The sequence below is a fragment of the Xiphophorus couchianus genome, chromosome 18 (assembly GCF_001444195.1).
Source record: "Xiphophorus couchianus chromosome 18, X_couchianus-1.0, whole genome shotgun sequence".
Classification (NCBI taxonomy): Eukaryota; Metazoa; Chordata; class Actinopteri; order Cyprinodontiformes; family Poeciliidae; genus Xiphophorus; species Xiphophorus couchianus.
This window is the reverse complement of record NC_040245.1, coordinates 14,562,084-14,568,378: the sequence shown is the minus strand read 5'-3', so window position 1 is coordinate 14,568,378 and position 6,295 is coordinate 14,562,084.

Sequence of the window (6,295 nt, the reverse complement as noted above, 5' to 3'; positions counted from 1 at the left end):
AACAGAGGCAGTTCACTCCTTTAAAATGAAACACATAAATAAATGGCAGTGGCACAACCAGTGTGTTCACAGCATAACGTAGAAATATCTCCATGTTTGTTTGTTTTTTTTGTTAAATTCATAACCTGTTCATTATGAGCAGCCGTCTGCTAGCCCAACTGAGGGCCAGAAAGGATCTGAAGGGGATACAGAATAAACATAGAAGCACTGAGACACCGGACTACTCTCTAGATGGAAAAGAAAAGCAAAAAGAATATGTGAAGTTAATGGCAACTTCAGCCAGCTCACTATCTCCGTCTGAGGAGAGGCAAGGCTAGAAGGACTGAGCAAGAATGCTTTCATTAGAAAATAAAAAACAGAAAGTTCACAAAGTTATTGCCAGCAACAGCTCTGTAAGTGGTTCTGCCCAGGAAAGATAAGGAGCTAAATGAAGAAGTAATTTTAATGGGAAAGAAAAACAAGGAGAGAATATGTAGCTAATGGTAGTTTAAGTGAGTTTGGGGGTTTTGTACATTTCTTTCTGAACAAGGTGAACACTTACCAGATGAGCTGCAGGATTTTTCAATTTACATGTTTGACATGCCATAAAGTACTTTGTGTGGCTTGTTAAAAATGTGCAATATAAACAAAACTTTGGCATGGGAGAGACATTGTTATGAACAGTGACCATTCCAGGATAATGCAATTTACAAAAAATGACAAAACAGCTGATTAATCTGATGTCCCGTATGATCAGACCAGAATGATACACAAGTTTTAATTTCTTGTACACTGCATTAATGTATTATGAATGAAAAACTGCTATTTTTTGTGCAACTCTTATGAATATAGGAGGCTCTTGAGATAGCTGGAAGGTTTCTTCATGCTAAAGAGTTATTCCTCTCCACTGCTGCCACAGACTTGCCCAGGATGAGAGATTGTTGTGAAGTTGATGAAGCAGTTACTGGTGCTTTTTTAGATACATCATCTTGTTCAGTTGCCATTAAAAGATCAACCAAATTTAACTCTAATCCACTAATATAATTAGGACAGAAAATGTTTAACGTATTAGTATGACCAGATTGATTTTATATAAATTTTGACCAATGCTCATTCTATCTAACTTGATATAAAATGGAATATTTGTCTTGTGAAGTACTTTAAGAGGACATTTGTTATGAATTGATAGTATACACAGAAAAGACTGTGATCCACCATGGGCTTTATAGTTTTTCACTAAAGAAACACGTTTCACAGTTTATAAAGTAATTGTTTCTTGAACCACTGGAAGACATCTGCACAACTACAATATTTATCACTGATATAAATTATTGTAATATATGGTTTGACGTGGTTCAGATGACAAGAAAACTGTGTTGAGCCTCCAATGGAACGGTTTAATGACCAATATAAAAGCTGAAAATCAACCTGTCTCAAAATTGTGTTGAAGGCAGAGTCAGGGTTATAATTGAGATTAAGCCATACAGTAATCCCTGCGGCTTAATCTCCACTCATGCACATTTGCACTCCATGTTTGCTCAACCATGTATCCATTTTCCAGTATTGCTTTGGTTTTAGCTGATTATTCCAGTGATGCCCAGCTCATGACAGAGAGGAACCCCCACGTGTTTCCTTATCGCCACGCCTCTCTGTTGTTCAGGTTGTTAAACTGCGTGAATCAGCAATGAATCCCACAAAATGTGCTCTTTGTCAAAAGCAACACGTTCTCACTCCCAACTCGTCATATATTGACGACTTAGGACAATTTCTGACCATGCGTCTGACCCTTGACGCGAAGGTTACCCCCGTCGCGTCAAAAGCTGACGACTTGGGCAGGGTCCTTCAGCGTCACATGTTGACGATTTGGGCAGGTCACATGTGTTACGTGGATTATTCACGCGAAGGGTTCTCGTAACCGCTGCCGAACCTTAAAAACCCAACGATTTGGTTAGGTTTAGGGCAAAAATTACGGTAAGGCATAGTGTAAAACACCTCGCGTCACATGTTGACGCGAAAGGGTACCCTGCGCGTCAACATGTGACGATGACGGACCGCCCATGCGTCAATATATGACGAGTTGGGAGTGAGAGTGGCCACATAAGTCTTTTTGGGGCGCTCGTTTTGTGACAGCTGGATATCATTTATCAGAAGGGCCCTGTCAGGGGATGTGGTCAGCAGAAGTGCTGATGCACTGGACATCAGCCCCATTCCCTGGCAGAGTTGTTGCCATTTGAGCTGTGATAGATGGACAAGTAGAGACGCTGGGGGAAAAACGGCCCAAAAGTTTGGGCAGTTTCAGCCGCCCTAATCATTTTAGAAGACAGTCGAGGTCTCAATGACCTGTTGATATAAAACAGAAGGGAAGGGAGAAAACTCTCCAAAAATAAAATAATAAAGGTTAAATCATTAGTAAAATAAAGCTAAAATGAAAAAGAAAGCTAAAAATAAAGCTATTTGTAATAAAATACAATTTTTGAAAAATTCCACCTATTAATTTAGGTCACAAATCTGAGGTAATTTTGAAGGCAGATATAAAACATTTTTTTAAAAAAAGGTAACATTTCAAACATCACTTCAAAGATTGTGTGACAGCGCTGGCTGGACTCCTGCCAGGCTCTCTCTTGTTTCTACTCCTGTTTGTTGTGTTCATTGTCTTAAGCTGTTCTCCTGGAGAGACGAGTGTCTGGTTTGGAAAATTCAGGGTCCCCCCTTTGTTATTTGTAGATGGTGTGATTCTGTTGGCGTCTTCAATTAATGATCTCCAGTGTGCTGCGGTTAACAGCCCAGTGTGAAATAGCTGAGATGAAAAACAAAAAGGTGGACTGCATCCGCCTCGTGTGGGTAATGTTTGAGCACAACTTAAATACAAGAAATTTGCATAGTGCAATAATTATGGGTTATGTTTTTTCTGCACTCCCAAAAGGTTTTAAAAAATCTTTGTCAAGAACAGGATGGCTGCAAATATATGTGCATGGTTTGGTGGGCAGTGATGACACAAAAAGGGTTTTGTAATAAAGATGAGAGATCTCTTGTGGTTATAAACTTTAATGTAGCTGGTTATGATATTAGTTGTTTTAAATTCCAAGTAATGATGTCTGGTCCCAGAAGAGAGAGAGCGACAGACTCTTTTTACCAACAGAAACCTTTTAGAGTCACACCTTGCAAACAATCAGTCCTAAGGGTTTGAATGAAGAATTATTAAACTGTCTTCTCTGAATTAAAATTTTCTCAAATTATCTTGTTTCTGACCTTCTTTTATATGCTTTGTGGTTGTGCATCACTAGAAATATATATACTCTTTCTGCAGCCTTACAGAGGATATGTTGACCTTGCTGTAGAACAGTGCTTCTCAATTCCGGTCCTCAGGCCCCCCTGCCCTGCATGTTTTAGGTGTTTCCCTGCTGCCACACACCTGGATTGAATCTATGAGTGATTAACAGGCTTCTGCAGTACTTGATGGCTGCAGAACAGGTAATGCAATCATTTGGATCAGCTGTTCTGAAATATGGGTACAGCTAAAACATGCAGAGCAGGGGGGCCTGAGGACTGGAATTGACAAGCACTGCTGTAGAAAGATAAATCATAAAGTTGTTTTTATGTTCATCTGAATCATGTGCCTATCATTTCGTTCTGATTCCAGAGTTGTGCAGGCTGACTGCCGTCTTTGATATGACTCATGACTGGAAGAATAAAATCCTGGAACCAAGTAGCTGAAATAAACTTCTTCCATATCTCTTAGAGATGTAGTGACGATCTCCACCATCGGGTGGTTGAAGTAGAGGCCCTGCTCCTCAGCATACAGACAGAGGGGTGAATGTGATCATTCCCTGAATGTTGAGCAAATCTTGATCCATTCAAAACAATCACTTAAGTGAGTGAAATTATGAACATGTTGCCAGTCTATCCCAGTGCCAGCTCAGAGATGTATGACCCAAATAGCAGTGCAGCCACACACTCACTCCAAAGGAAATTCCCTTCTTTGTAGGAACACCTGGAAAACACACATCTGCATGGTAACAGCATGTGAGATTTGAAATATGGACCATCATACAACTACATCAGCATTTTAATTGTCAAATTTTAACTGATTCTCAAGCAAAAAGTCAGTTACAGAAACTATTGGAAAACTGAGCAGCTTTCATTGAATCCTAGCCATTTTAAATGAGAGACCCTGAAACCCAATTTCATCATGGGAGTTCAATTTGAATAACTTAATCTTTCAACTCATTTTCACTTCTGCAAAAACTTTATGCTTTGGATTTGAATCTTCCATCCAAAGTTTGGGTCCTCCACTACATTCAGTCTTCGACCAGCAAAACCTCTGACTACGCTACATTTATTCCTGTTGCAAACAAGGTCATGTAAAGAATTTTGACCTCAATTGCAGATAATGGCTGTGGGCTCATAATACAGTTATACTGAGCAACTTTTGAAGGCTTTTAATTAGGAGCCCTATGCCATGATACACTTAAAGGCACAGGCTATTACTAATGAGTGCGTGTTTTAAGTTATTCATCACAGGAGTGCTATACTAGTGCTTTTCCCCCTGAGAGCCAGAACAAAACATCTACTGGCTAATTTGTGGTGACCAGAGCCAAGAGCTTCCATTTAATTAAGTCAATCAACACAGCAGCATTTTGAGGCAGCAATGCTTTTCTGTGTCACTGCTATGCAAGAGTTAATATCTAAAAGGCTGAAGATTGGATGGAATGCCATTTTATTAGATCTCAAATTTAAAATAATGTTTTAGTTTGGCCCTATTTTAGTCTTTTTTCTAGCCCTTCTTTAGGTCAAACAGGAATTCATCCAGGTCTAGATTTATTTGAAACAAGGCACCTCCTTAGGGATTTGACCCAGCATATTCTAACGTCATGGACACCAAAAATTGAATTGGTAAGAAAAACCCATAACAAGTAAGAATCAGGGTAAAAATCATTATTTTTGACCATTCACCCTTTCTTTAGACTGATGTTTATCTCCATTGGTCAATGGGTAGACCGTGACCGCTCAGCAGTCCACCACAGGGCAGCAGTGGCCAAGACAAACACCTAAGTCACTTGAAGTGGCCAATTAACCAAATTTGCAGGCACTCAGAAATGTGCACACAGAAATGCACTAGTTTGAATTAAAGTCTGGATAAGATATTGCATTTTGTAATCCCTAATAGTTGCTATGGGATATTTAAGGATTACGCAAGCATGCATTAAAACAATCAAAGCAACACCCCAGGTATGTTTTTAATCAGAGAATATTATAACACGGTATAAAGCTCAAAATCGCCGATTTTACATAATACTCTCCCCAACCTCTTTAAAGGAACAACCTATAGTAGTTTTTATGTGCTGTAATAAAAAAAAACTAGAAGCAAAAAAGGAGCTGAAAGTATTTCTTAAATTTGCATAGAATAAATTCTTTAAATCAAGTTGTTGGTTTTCAGTCCCGCAACAACTGAGCTGTTAATGTCACACTCCGTTTCAATAGGGGGCCTGGGTAATATATATGCACAAAATAAAAATACCTAAAATAACTCAGGCAACCTCTCTAGGCAGATAATTTTGATGAGAACACACAACGTGTAGTGCCCAGTATGTGAAGTGCAGAGATGCTCCTCCAGTAATGTGAGGATTACTTCACTACAACCATGTTAACAACCTTCCTGTGAGGGATTTATCCCCCTCAACAGGTGGTGTTGTTTTTTGTGCTTCTTGTATTGTTGCTTTATTTAATATTTTGTTTTGATCATCCTCTCTTTTCTTTGAGGTCATGTGTTGCCATGGAGGCGCGCCCATGAGCAGTGATGCCTAGGACCTGGTGTTTCCAATTTACCTTACTGGGAAGGTCCATTGTTTGAGAAGGAAGAGAGATGTTTGTTTTATTTTTTGTTTGGTACCAGCTTATTTTTGTTTGTGTTAAATTGTTAGTTGTAATTCTGTGAATATTTGTTTAGGAATATTGTTTAGCACAAATGTTTGTTCTTTTGTTTACCTGGAAATGTAATTGTTGTCTCCGCCCCTTAATTGGTCCTGGCCATGCTTTAAAATCCAGGTGGTTTGAATCAGAGGGGTGGCTCCCTCTTGTTTGGAATGTTTGTCAGTGTGAAAATGGTAGTGTAGTGTGCAAAGAACTGATATAAAGAAAAGTTTTAGAGCTCTATAACGACTGGACTTTGTCTGATTTTGGATCGCAAACCAACACTTCCTTTATTTTTTTATTTCTTTTTCTGCAGTCCTTACATAATTTAAATTTTTCTGAATACCAACAGATCTACAAAGTGTGTAGGACTTACTAGAAAACAGTGTTTCTCAGCTCTGCATTG